Genomic DNA, 14,651 nt, shown 5'->3' with positions numbered 1-14,651 from the left:
ATACACTTGTTATAATATCTGCAAAACTTTAATATGCCCATTAGACCGAATAGTTTGTCATGCTTGTGCAACCAATTTTTTGGAGCTGAATTGTCGTCTTCATCATCAGCATAGCGTGTCCAGGAGATGAAACACATTTTATAAAATGAGCTATGGTCAAAACCGTGAGAAAATCCAAATCTCAAACCAAACAGTAGGGTACGACAAAGAAGACTGCCGAACAAATACAAGCACTCGCAACGTTTTAGGCCTCTATCCACAATCGAAGATAACCAGGAGTCGCACGACCCTGACCTTTATACTCTCAATTTAGTGACGTCACGGGTTGCTAACTCTGAATGTCCTGCATAAGAACATGGCTAGCAACTGTACAAAAAGAAATAAACAGAACAAAACAGCACTGTGGTAAGATATCACATGTAAGCTTCAGCGCAGAATGAACCTTAAATATGGACTTCCCATATTCTGAAACCTCCAAGGTTACCCAAAGAGCACGCTGTTTACTGACTTTCACTATTATACAAGTTATTGTCTGTTATACCTGCATTTTTATCACTCTTTAATTTAATATTGTTTTTTATCAGTATGCTGCTGCTGGAGTATGTGAATTTCCCTATTGGGATTAATAAAGTATCTATCTATCTATTATATAGTGCCTTTCATATCTATCTATCTATCTATCTATCTATCTATCTATCTATCTATCTATCTATCTATCTATCTATCTATCTATCTATCTATCTATCTATCTATCTATCTATCTATCTATCTATCTATCTATCTATCTATCTATCTATCTATCAGCCTTGACAATTCTACTGAAAAGCTTCATTGATCTCTGCCACTCTGTAATACAAATTTAACAAGAGGCCTTGCTTCTTAGTTGACTTTGAACATGACAATAAACAGTACAGTATAAGGAAAAGAGACAAAATAAAAGCCCCCCAACAAACAGGAAAAAAAGCAAAAAAAGAGAAAAAATGCACTCACAGAGTCCCAGATTGAAATAACTAAGAACCCGGTGGGGATGTAAGGCAAGTCACTCAATGTAATTTAAAAATTGTTTAATCAGAAACACCACAATATGAGATATGCCACTGCTGCGTATCCCACAGGTAAACTTTAGTACAAACCTAACTCTCAAGTCTCATTCAGGTTCACTTAAAAAAATGAGTCCATTGTGCTGTGAAAAGGCAGTCATTCTGCACGTGGGCCTAGTGGGTCATAAAGTCGGTAGAAATGTTTGCTTTAGCTTTATGAATTTTGTTGGTTTAACTAGCATTTCCCTTTGGTTTCAAGAGGAGACGCTTGCCTGCTCATGATACATTCCAGCCCCTAAATTATTCTCTTTAACTTCTTGCTATAATGAATGTACACATTTGCACAGTTGTGAAGTATTATGGCTCTCTGTATCATAGTTAAATCAGAGCCTCAATTCCCATATAACAACACTGAAGATGATAAACGAGTGAAGGCCCAACACTTAAAGCTCACTTGTCATACAAGACAGATAGATCTGAGTCACAAGAGCTGCATTTCCTTTATCCTTCTGCCCAAATAGCACAAGTGAGGGAACTACAGTATCTTAAAAGTAGTTATTCTGTCACCAGATTATTACACGTTACATTTTACTCATTTGGCTGATGCCTTTACCCGAGACGACTTACAACACCTGACGTACAGTTGAATACATTTCTTTAGTTTTTTTTTCCAAATGGAGCAAAGGCAGTTGAGGTGATTAGCTCATAGTCACACTAGACAGGGAAATCCCATCGAAAATCCTAGTTAGATACAAAAAGGGCCAGGTGGAATTTTAATTTTCTCGTATACGAAGTAATCATGAAAAAATCTGACCTCGAGATTCTGATGAGTCCGAAAATACTTTTTTTTTGGATTATGTCTGTGTGTGTGTGTAAACTCGATAACTCAACAACGTAACAAGATAGGTGGATTAAATTTGGCATGTGGTCGTTACAAAAAAATTGTAGATCTGTATTAACTTTTGGGCCAAATCCATCAACCGGAAATGGAACTTTACCTGAACACAAACTATTTTTTTTTTTACTTTCTCGTATGCGAAGTATAGGGAGAGTTTTGTAACTGTCTAAAGATTCGATGTCGAGATTTTGATGAATCTCGATGTTTTTAGACCTCCCTGACTTTCTCGTATATGAAGTGTAAGGAAAGTATTAGAATGCTCCAAAAATTCCATTTCGAGATTTTGATGAGTCTCGATGTTTTAGACCTCCCTGAGTCTGAAAATACCATTTTTGGAATTATGTCTGTGTTTCTGTCTGGGTGTGTGTATGTAAACACGATAACTTTGAGTACGCTTTTCACTCAGGTCAACCAAATTTTTCATACAAGGATTTATGGTACAAAATGTAGATTTCTATCAATTTTTGGGCTATTTCCGCTAACCGGAAGTGGTCCTTTACCTATTATTCATGCAGCTGCAGAATCCAATTTATTCAACTTTACTTTTAGAATAATTGTTCAATATATTATTAATTTGATTTGATTTGTTGTTGATGGTTCTTTAATGTACATAATATAAAAATATAATCATTGTCTTGTGGTTTACTCCTCAAATATCCATCTCCATATCTGAGTATACGAGAAAGTCTAGGGGAGACCACTCCCGATTTTTAGAAATGAATAGATTTATTATCACAAAAATTCTCGGTAAATACATGAAGCACTGTTGAGCACACAAGGAGAAAAAGAGTTTGCCAACAGGGGCAATCCAAGGTAGACAAGTTGCAGTACACAATTCAATGGACAAAAGCCCAATGAATCAAAATAAGCACAGAAGAAACACAAAACACACTCACCAAACCTCCTAGCACAGTGGTGCCCAAACTCAGACCCCCTGTAGCTACAGGCCAACACAACCAGATTTATAATCAGTGATAATAATCAATAATAATTGATCTCATATAATTGGTCTTTTTTTGTCTCGTCTCTTTCTTCAGAAAAGCACAACAGTGTGTTTTTTACATTTATAAGACATTTAAAAATATTTCTGTTTTTTTCTAAAGCTGTAAATGCTTAACTCTCTTTTACTATTTTCCTATTATTTTTCCCTTTAATTGTGTAGTTTGTTCCCTTCATTTAACCCTAATAGTGACAATTAACAACAAGCAGAGCAGACACCCAGGATGATGGAAGCTGCAACTTCTTCAGAGTCAGACCCACTAATTAGTAAATAATCAATTAAATAACCAGAAAACCTAGAAAAGCAGAATGAAAATGAACAACTTCAAAAAAATTAATTACACATTTCCCACATAAATAACTTAGTACATCCATCCATCCATTATGCAACTCACTATATCCTAACACAGGGTCACGGGGGTCTGCTGGAGCCAATACCCACCAACACAGGGTGCAAGGCAGGAAACAAACCCTAGGTTTGGGCGCCAGCCCACCGCAGGGCACACACACACTAAGCACAATTTAGGATCGCCAATGCACCTAACCTGCATGTCTTTGGACTGTGGGAGGAAACCCACGCAGACATGGGGAGAACATGCAATCTCCATACAGGGAGGACCCAGGAAGTGAACCCAGGTCTCCTTACTGCGAGGCAGCGGCACTACCACTGTGCCACCGTGCCGCCCTACTTAGTACATTTTAATAAAAATCTACCAAACTTAGTTTTGCAATTTCTACATCGATTCCAAAACACAGAAACTGGCAAATAATCCATCCACCCCGCTATATCCTAACTATAGGGTCACGGGGGTCTGCTGGAGCCAATCCCAGCCAGCACAAGGTGTAAGGCAGCGAACAAATCCCGGGGAGGGCGCCAGTCCACCGCAGGGCATACACACACACACCCCAAGCACACACTAGGGACAATTTAGGATCACCAATGCACTTAACCTGCATATCTTTGGACTGTGGGAGGAAACTGATGCAGACACGGGGAGAACATGTAAACTCCACACAGGGAGGACCCAGGAAATGAACTTGGGTCTCCTAACTGCGAGGCAGCAGTGCTACCCACTGCACCACTGTTCCACCCCTAATTGACAAATAATGACTCACATAATTAGACTAGGAGTCCAATGAAAAGCAGAGGTTGGTTGGAGGAAAAAAACGTGCAGCCCCAGGGGGTCCCCAGGACTGAGTGTAGGAACCACTGCCCTAGCACATTCCAAATGGACCACCTGGGACTGTGGTTGACTCTCCAGAGTTATAGGGAAGTGTGCAGTTCCTATGAGCCTGCCTCTTGGGGGACCACCCACAAACCACACAGAACATAACAAAGGCAGCCTATATAGACGGACAAAATCAAAAGTAAATAATGACGCACATAACTACGTTAATAACAGAATGAACAGAACAGACATAAAGCAAGAACTTGAAACCCCAGCCAGGGGAAACACCCTGGCTGAGATAAAATAACAACTTCAGGGTCCCAAGCCATTTTTGTTCTTTTTTTTTTTCCTGACTGTCACACCCCAAGGTCCACCAGTGAAGGTAATTCAGGACGTAAGAGCTTAGAGATCAAGAACCAGCAGGACAATAAGGCAGGCAGACAAAAGAGGTGGTAATACAAAAATCTGTGCATTTGTGGTACAATAAACCATTCAAAACAGTTTCAAGTACTCCAGTCCATAAAGAAGTGAAATAATAAATTTGTGCTATTATAATGGTGACACCTTGTCCTTTAAAAATGAACATAATAAAAAAAAAATCAGCTACGCAAATTCAAGATTACAAACACCTGCAATGAAAAGTGTAAAAAAGGAGAATCTTTCAAAACATAAAAAAAACATTCCTTACAGAGCTCTAACTAAAACGTCAGCCCTGATCACTAAGCACCGCTCACTGGCTCCTAGCAGCTCCATTTACTCACTGGCTCCCCTCAAGCCTTTCCAAAAGTTTCCTGCATGGCATATCATGTGACGCTGGACTGAACACCAGGGCCCCGTCACATGCATGCACATCCTCATTCCAATTGGCCAAGAGAAGCACCACATTAACCAACCTGAATAAGCTTGAACCAAACCAGTTACAGCAGCCTCCCCCTGGAGACAGCATCCAGAGAAATAGCGTCAGCCAGTTATCAACGAGTGACAATGCCGAGTCTTTCTCCAGATGAGTTGCTATTCAGTCTCAGATAATAAGAAAAATAAAATGATAGTACATGGTGTCAGATACAAACACTTAGGGGACACATTCAGCAGTACCACTCCATGCCAACAGATGGTGCACTTGCCAATGCCTTTTCCCCTTTCCTCCACAGGTGTGAAGAATGCTAGGAAGCCAACTGAGGTCAATGCCCTTCCCTTATCCTACACTATAAAACTTGCCTGACCACCAGAAGAGGTTGATCACTCTTGGACCAGAGACACAGCAGACAGAGTTCCTATTCTGCCCACTACACGTACCTAATATCACGTGGCGAGTGACTGAGGCCATTCAATCCTTTGAGTTTGGACTGTGCTACTAATTCTTGCTTTTCTTTCATTTAAATGGAGTTTCACTACAGAGTTGCTCCAAATCTTCATTTTTGTCTTGTCTCGAAGTGCTATATTGGACTAATGTATATCTGGGTGAAACATCCTGTCACCCTAATGCTTTTATTTTCTTGGCATATCTATTACCATTGTAAGGATGGGAAAGGTGCTATATAAATAAAATGTATTATTATCATTATTATTAAGTGCCATGGTGGATGGACTGGCATCCTGACTGGGATGGGAGATGAATTCTTGCTTCGGCCGGGAAGCCTTAACGGTAAGATAACATGAGAGGAGGCCTGATCGAGCCGGGATGGTACTTGATTATTATCGCAGTCTTGGTAAAAGAGTAATAAATGGAATAGGGAGATTATTTGTAAAGAGCAGTTCCTTCCCCAGTACAATAGATGGCAGTGTGGACCCACTATGGACACCTGCAGGATCCCATGGGATTCGTAGTCCTAAGGGACAAACCTGTCAGGATCCTTGGGTGCCACCAAGAGGGTGCTGCAGTGAGAAGAACTCCGTACTTTGTGGGGCTTCTGCCATTCAGTGCTATGGTATCGGAAGAACTCCTGGGTCCAGCATAAATGAAGCCGTTTGACTTCATCCAGGTGAGTCATAATCGGGAAGAAGACGGCGAAACCCACCTGGAGGAACAAGAGGAGGTATTGTGGATTGCAGATTCTGGTGTGGACTTTGGAAAAGGTATTTCTGAATGAAAAAAGAATTATTTGCTCTTGGAACTTTCTTGGTGTGGTTGTGTCTGGGGTTTGGGGGCCCTGTGGTACCCCCTTAGAGGTGGTGCTGGTTCCTGGTTATTTTGCACCCTATTCCAAGCTTATTAGTATGTTAACCGACTGTTCAGTAGCTAACATTGTAGTGGGGCTACATAGTTAGTATTGTCAAATGTCAGTACTGAATGCGCCTTGTTCCATTGTCCCGTTTGCTGTCTGTGTGTATCAGTGAATGCCGTCCCCGTAAAGGGGGATGGATGATGGAAGGAGACTGCAACCTCAAACCTGGAAAGCACCTGTTCACTATTAATCAATTACAGCCGTCACAGGACTATTTAAGTAATCAGGAGGGAATAGCTGAGAGAAGAGAAAGGAAGGAGAAGGAGACTTTTCATTTTCACGACCACGAGCCATCTGTACCTGCTATATTCCATATCACGCATTTTCATCCAGTTTGTTTATCAATCCGCCGGACTTACTTCAATACCCTCATCAAGAGAGACCCCGGGGTCGGACTTCATCATCCACCACGCGCTGAGGATTCACGGTGAGGCTGCTCCATTTTGTTTCAGGAAAATGAAACGACTCATTTATTGCTAGTTCAGTCAATCGTATTCAGGACAGTTTTTATAACTGGACTCAAGTTCACGATCATTCAGTATATCATTCATTTTTTGTTATTCGTGTTGTTTGTTATATGTTACAGGGGCAAGGGAGGGTTTTGTTGTATTTATATATGGTGGTGTCTCGTTGTTGATGTGGTGGAGGGATATTTATATTTATATATGTTTATCTTTCTATTTTTGCATTTGTCTTGTTTCATTTAATGCATTTGATCAGTATAATTTTACATACCTGCTTTTGTGTGTTTATATTTACACTGTCGATTGTGGGGAAAAGTGTAATTTGTTAGAGGTACGGCTTCATAGTTAGATTCATCCTCAGTAAATTATCCAGGCCACAGGTATTGGAGGTGTAGCTGTCAGCTGGGTAAGGGGTCGGCCGTTACAACATGCGCAGCTGGGTTTTGATCTGTACCCCAGGCAAATGCCTAAATTGCCTTAATGGTGGTGCCCGCCCTGCCTGGAGGTCTTCCCATATATGATTATACCCTCAAACCCTCATATACAGTGTGATGCTCATCTTCTTCTGAAAGCAGTCCAATCCAGTAGTAGCTCGGTTTACAAATTGAAGTGGGGGAATGGAACAGAACGGGAGTGTCTTTGTGGCCCCCTTTAGCCTGGGTATTAACAGGTGTTTTGTAAGAGCCAGGTAAAATGCACTTCATCTGACCCACTCAAGACCACATTTGGAGGTGGTCAGAAACTGCTGGCAATCACATTTTACAGACATACAGTAAGTATAAATACATTTTCTATCTACTTATAGTAGCCATATACAGTAAGCGAAAGCTGATTGGAATTTTGCATGGGGAAAAGTGACATCAGATCTCTATCTGGACACCATTCAGACATGGAAGATGAGGGTGTAAATGTAATCCACCTAAACTATATCCAGTGTCCAAGACAGAGCGTCAGTGGGGAAGAAAGAGGGAGCATTAAGCTTACAAAGGCAAACCTAGCGAGCAAAATCATTTAAATAATTGCCAGTCTGGTTTGGAATGAGAAAGGGAAATGGAGTCTCTGACACCCTTCAGAACTCAGATAACATTGACAGTTGTAAGCTCTTGGACTGTATGCTGTAAATGTCCAATGGCAGGTATCAATAATGACGAGAATTGTGAGTTCACATGCATCTATAAAGTGATGCTCTACAAACACTTCTAGTTTGTAAATGTAGGGTTCATCTTCACCCAGACCACCCAAAGTTTGACTTGACTAGAAGGAATCAGCAATGCCACCTTACGTTTGGGCATAGGCTACTGGTAATTAGGGTTTCCACTTATGAAAGTAAGTCACCAGAAGGGATCCCCTCAGTTCTACAGCCAGCACAGTCACGTAACAAATTGAGAAACCCATTGCTCTCCCAAAATGGCTCACCCAACTTTGATTAAGGAATCCTACCACCTACGCAACTTGGAAAACAACGGGATATCGGGTTTCAAATTAAACTCCATGACATGACCCACCACCTGTGTCGCTTGTTTTTCTTTTAAGAAATAAGACAGCACTCGCACTTTCGATTACACATTTTCAGGAGAACCAGATCCTTCTCTCTCAAGGCACTACACCAGAATCATCGGCTCATTCTCCTTCTTTTCATGACTACGACCAGCTTTCATTATCTCATGGCTTTAATGAATTCTGTAGAGAGAATGACTTACATTGGCTGCACATGTTGATGGTGCAAGGAGCAGAGGAGATGCTCTTATTCCTGGAAAACACAAAGAAGAAGTGCAAATTATTAAAACAATAGCACAGTGTGCTTTTTATAGTCTGAAGAGACCTGCAAAAATTCCACAAGCGCCGGTGACGTGGGATTTCACATTTAATTAATTTCATATGGACCGAGGAGTTCAGTTTGATGTAGTAGTGCCGGGTGGTCCTATTTATGATTTGGGAGCCGGTGAACTATTACTAATTCACGGTTCTTTACGTTATGAAAAATTATTTCTAGACGGGAGCAGAAAAACTGGAGAAAAGCAACAAATATTGAAATATTAAATACAGAACTTAACAGCAAATTCATCTCCTCTGTGACAGGAAAATGTCTGGATGGAACCGACATGGCAGATACAGTAACTTATGTCTGACAACACATGGGGATGATACTGTAAATTATTATGAAAAGAAGGCAGGGATAATGAGAGGCTGCACACCCGAGAGACGGATGAGAAGGAAATGCGCCGATGACTGACTGCCACCTTGGGCAAATTCTGCTGCAACAGTGTCAGTTGATGAAGAGGTCGTTACTTGGTTCATTTTCCATCTTCATTTTAATTCTAAACAACAAGAGATAAGATTTGCATATACGTGCAAGACATATATATTGCACACAAATATGATGGGCAGTATATTTACTGTATCACATCCTTTACCCATATACAGTGGATTCAGAAAGTATTCACACCCCTTCGTTTTTTTTCATATTTTACTACACTGCAATAAATGAAGTCTAAGCAAGTGTAAGTGTAAAGTATTTATATCATGGCATTAAATCTTGTTTTCCTTATTTTAAGAATTACTGAGTTATCAAAAATTTTTATTACAATTATTTAGCTTAGTGGTGTGATTCCCCGAGGGTGGTCCGGCTTCCGAGGACCCGAGTGGCTGGACCATGCCAAGGGGGCACCCACGTAACACCTGGCTGCGACAGACTGATGGTCATTTCCGAGGGGTGGGACTGGAGCAAGAGACTGCCTGGGGGGTTTCCAACCAGTATCCTGAGCTGTTTTGTCATGTGGTGGGTGTGGCATTGTGTGCATTGTATCGGTGCATGCTCCCCAACCTGAACCTGACCTGACCGGACTCTTTTCAATGGCTCCACCTGAACGCTAACTTCAGAATCCTGATCATCATTAAACCTCATATATTCTGTCTTCTCCTTCCTATTTATCTTCTCCATTCTTCCAACTTCCTCTCCACTTCCTCTTTTCTGGTGATACACAACAGAATGTCATCAGCAAAAAGAGAGCCGGCTATACTTCCTTAGAAGACTGGCATCCTTCAACATCTGCAATAAGATGCTGCAGATGTTCTATCAGACGGTTGTGGCGAGCGCCCTCTTCTATGCAGTGGTGTGCTGGGGAGGCAGCATTAAGAAGAAGGACGCCTCACGCCTGGACAAACTGGTGAGGAATGCAGGCTCTATTGTAGGTACAGAGCTGGACAGTTTAACATCTGTGGCAGAGCGACGGGCGCTGAGCAGACTCCTATCAATTATGGAGAATCCACTGCATCCACTGAACAGGATCATCTCCAGACAGAAGAGCAGCTTCAGCGACAGACTGCTGTCACCGTCCTGCTCCACTGACAGACTGAGGAGATCGTTCCTCCCCCACACTATGCGACTCTTCAATTCCACCTGGGGGGTAAATGTTAGCATTATTCAAAGTTATTGTCTGTTTTTACCTGCATTTTTATTAATTTAATATTGTTTTTTTTATCAGTATGCTGCTGCTGGAATATGTGAATTTCCCCTTGGGATTAATAAAGTATCTATCTATCTATCTATCTATCTATCTATCTATCTATCTATCTATCTATCTATCTATCTATCTATCTATCTATCTATCTATCTATCTATCTATCTATCTATCTATCTATCTATCTATCTATCACCCTGCACCAAGGGGGATTGGTCTTTTATGCCGTGATTCAAAATATGCATAACCACATTAAATAGTGTTATACGAATAAACCGGAGACATCAAAAATGTTTGGGGCAGCCACCTGTATATTATACCCTGGCTGTAAATTTGTTTCGTTGTTCACAGGTCAGAGTCCAAAACAGAACTGATTTAGGTGTGTCAAGATGGCGGCTTTAAAGGCCGAGACCAGAAGTGACATGATATGAGGCCGGAAGTGACGTCATCGTTGGCACCGGAACCGGAAGTGACATAATCAGGACCGGAAGTGGCATCAATGTGGGGGCCCCATCCGGAAGTGATGTCTTCATGCGAGCAGGAACTGGAAGTGACATCCTTGGGACCGGAAGTGATGTCAAAGTGGGCCCTGGAGCCGGAAGTGAAATTTTTGTGGGTGCTGGAACCAGAAGTGATGTCTTTATGTGTGCTGGAACCATGTAGGATTTCCCGTTAACGGTCTGCAGAGGATCAAGAGAATATGTCATGGCGGCAAATGGGTAATTTTTTTTGAGTTGTGTTCAGGTTGAAATCCAAAACAGAACTGACTTTGGTTTGAGAACATGGCCGCTTTAAAGGCCGTGACAGGAAGTGACGTCATCTGAGCTGGAACCGGAAGTGATGTCATCTAACCCAGAAGTGACACCATCCATAGCACTGGGACCAGAAGTGACGTCATCAATAGTGCCGGCACCAGAACTGACGTCATCCATGGTGCCGGCACCAGAACTGATGTCATCAATAGTGCCGGCACCTAGTGGGATTTCCCGTGAATAGTCTGCAGAAGACGGAGTGAGAAAGTCAGTGCACCTCACCACCCCCTGGTCTGGCATGGAACTACTATTATTCAGGCCCTTTAGCTGCCTCCCATGCACACGTGTGTGACAAGAGGTAAGAACTTGAAGAGGGTGAAAGGTCAGCATTATGTTACAACTCAGAGAGTTTGAGTAACTTTGTTTTATTCAAATTGTCCAATTTGTAGTGCGTATTTACCATCTCTCGAGTAGCACGTGAAGGCAGCATAAGAACCAATGTAGAAAGCTGGACACTCAAAGAATCAATAATAATCAAATACGCAAGTTTAATAGTTTTGAAACAGTTGCGTTACAGAACATGGCTTCTTCCCACCATCACTGGGACATCGCATTGTAGCCACAAAATGGCAGTGACTACAAAAAGCAAAATGCCGTTGCAGATATTTCAATACGTTACATTAAATAAAATGAACAATACTTAAATCAAAATATACAAGGCAGACTAGACTAGCATGAGATTCTCTGAAGTAAAACAAAATATCAGAAAATAAGTCTGGCAACAGTGGATTCTTGGCAAGAAAAATTTACAAAAATGCAAATGAGTCATGACAGGTAGTATGACGGTTAGCACCCTTGCTCTTGAACTGTGAAACCTGGGTGTGGCTCCTGCCTACTACACTAAAATTTTTAATTTATCAAGCACTTCTCTAATCATTTTTGCTATGGCCCAAGCTGCGCCAAGTGAGACCTTTTTATCCCTGGAGTTATTTTTCAAAAGTTGGGATTCTTAGTACCACAAGGAAAAACCGAGAATATGGTCTACAAAGAAGCTTTCCAAACTTATGCACTAAATGCAACGTGTTTATGAGTAATAGAGTTTGGTAATGTCTAATTAGTAATTATGTTTTTTACTTTTCCTCCTTCCCACTTTCTCATCTCAGCTAGTGATCTCTAATCCTCCCACAGCTCTAACTGGAGTAAAAGATGAGGGGACGTCACTACCTAATGAACGCCATGCTTGGCTTTATTCTACACCGCTCTCTGGTTTGGCTTAGCTAGAAGAACGAAAGCCAAAATTAAATGAAATTAAATTTACTTTACAAGAAACAATCTAATTTACTTGTAATTTATCTAACATCCGTCCAGTCAGGAAACCTGCTGGACCTCTTGCCTTTTGGGCATTTGCTGTTTTCTGTGAATTATTATTTGATGTGATGTTGTTTCATCTTTCTTTGTTTCCAGATGGGTAGGAGATCAGAAAATGGTATTTAACTTGAAGAAAATGCAACAGTGTATGATTTACTCAATTATAAAGTAGACAGTCTAATGCAACCTTGATGTTAATAAAATATTACAATGAATAAAAATTCAATAATTCCAAGGATAAGTTTTAGTCTTTTTTGCTGACAGAATCCGGGAAAATATTAGGTTGCACACGTTAGGAGTTTAAAGTGAGTCATTCATTCATATTAAATAAGAAAAAGAATAAATGCGCTATCGTTTATCAAGAAGACCAATCAATTTCTGGAGACAGTGGCCTTCACACATGACAGTTCCCGAAGTAGTGTTGGTGGAGGGGCTATCATGTAAAATGAAAAAAATGATATTTAACAAGAACAAGTACAATATATTCTCTTTTGGCTTAAAGGAAAAATTGATTTTGGACAAGCACCGCATTGTTTCTTTTCCTTCTGTTAATCCGTCCTGTTCCTGGACCTTTGATGATCACATGAGGGGAAGCATGGAAGAATCTTGAGGGAACAAACAGAGAGGTAGCCAAAGATATAACCAGAGAATCGTCAAAACCAAACATTAAACCAAAATGATAGTCAAAGGAAATGCTGTGTTATATTTTAGGCAGAGTCTGATCCCCGGCTTAAGTATGTTTTCCTCTTTTTAGGTCATTTCTGTTGCTTTTGAATTGTTATTTTAAATGTGTTTTTGCCATTTTGTAATTTTTGCAAATAGTATTGTTTTTTTAAAATATCATTTAGTATTTATTTATTTTACACACACAAATATGCACAAATATACTGTATATATTTGTGATTCCCCTTTGCTTCTAAGTTACCTCGGCTTGCTTCTATCCTTTGGAGTCTGTAGGTGGCATTGGTCAACATGATGACATGAGGATAAGAGCTGTGCCAATGAAAGTCAAAGAAGCCATTATGAGCCTGACAACAAGAATAAAACTATTTAGAGCCATCAGTAGAACCTTAGGATGACCAAAATCAGTTGTGTGGAATATCATTAAAAAGAAACAACACATTGGTGAGATCAGTAATCACAAAGAGACTGGTAGGCCAAGGAAGATCTCCACTGCTGATCACAGAAGAATCTTCACTGTGGTAAAGAAAAAGAGCCAAACGCCTGTCTGACAGACCAGAAACAGTCTTCAGTATGTGTCAGAGATGAATATCCGCAGAAGACTTAAAGTATCACTTTTACATGGCGTGACCGAAATGTATGCAAATCCCCTTAAATGTACGTCTGCAATGCACGCTTTAATCAGGTCTGAACTGCTCGATTTGTAATTTTAAACTGTGGAGCACAGGGGGAAATCAAGGAAAAATGTGTTTTTGTCCCAAACATTATGGAGGGCACTTTAGCTGGTTTAGATCGCACAGTTCTTTATTCCCAAAAATAACTTTTAATATTAACAATATAGTCTGCAGTAATACAAAATAATATGAAATTACATTATATATATATACGAGGTGGGACCCAAAAATAACCGGAAATAAATAAATAACCTAACAACAACAAAATTCTGGTTATTTTTGGGTCCCACCTCTTCCGCTTATCCGAGGTCGGGTCGCAGGGGCAGCAGCTTGAGCAGAGATGCCCAGACTTCCCTCTCCCCGGCCACTTCTTCTAGCTCTTCCGGGAGAATCCCAAGGCGTTCCCAGGCCAGTCGAGAGACATAGTCCCTCCAGCGTGTCCTGGGTCTTCCCCAGGGCCTCCTCCCGGTTGGATGTTCCCAGAACACCTCACCAGGGAGGCATCCAGGAGGCATCCTGATCAGATGACCGAGCCACCTCATCTGACTCCTCTCGATGCGGAGGAGCAGCGGCTCTACTCTGAGCCCCTCCCGGATGACCGAGCTTTTCACCCTATCTTTAAGGGAGAGCCCAGACACCCTGCGGAGGAAACTCATTTCAGCCGCTTGTATTCGCGATCTCGTTCTTTCGGTCACTACCCATAGCTCATGACCATAGGTGAGGGTAGGAACATAGATTGACTGGTAAATTGAGAGCTTTGCCTTGTGGCTCAGCTCCTTTTTCACCACGACAGACCGATGCAGAGCCTGCATCACTGCGAACGCCGCACCGATCCACTTGTCGATCTCAAGCTCCATTCTTCCCTCACTCGTGAACAAGACCTCTAGATACTTGAACTCCTCCACTTGAGGCAGGATCTC

At 41.2% G+C, this 14,651-nt stretch overlaps 2 protein-coding genes across 4 annotated transcripts in view; both read right to left on the bottom strand.

Annotated features, from left to right (window-relative positions):
* The window catches only part of rprd1b (regulation of nuclear pre-mRNA domain containing 1B), a 1,182,184-nt gene that overhangs the window by 453,087 nt on the left and 714,446 nt on the right, over nt 1–14,651 (bottom strand). The gene's annotated exons all lie outside the window — the stretch shown is intronic.
* Nucleotides 1–14,651, bottom strand: part of LOC114658453 (disks large-associated protein 4-like) — an 894,521-nt gene that overhangs the window by 281,598 nt on the left and 598,272 nt on the right. For both annotated transcript variants that reach the window (XM_051932531.1, XM_028810525.2), the window contains exon 5: nt 8,496–8,545. The gene's annotated coding sequence lies outside the window, so the exon portion shown is untranslated. The remainder of the gene's footprint in view (nt 1–8,495; nt 8,546–14,651) is intronic.

This window comes from Erpetoichthys calabaricus, chromosome 10, assembly GCF_900747795.2.
Source record: "Erpetoichthys calabaricus chromosome 10, fErpCal1.3, whole genome shotgun sequence".
Classification (NCBI taxonomy): Eukaryota; Metazoa; Chordata; class Cladistia; order Polypteriformes; family Polypteridae; genus Erpetoichthys; species Erpetoichthys calabaricus.
This window is presented reverse-complemented; position numbering and strand designations above follow the sequence as displayed.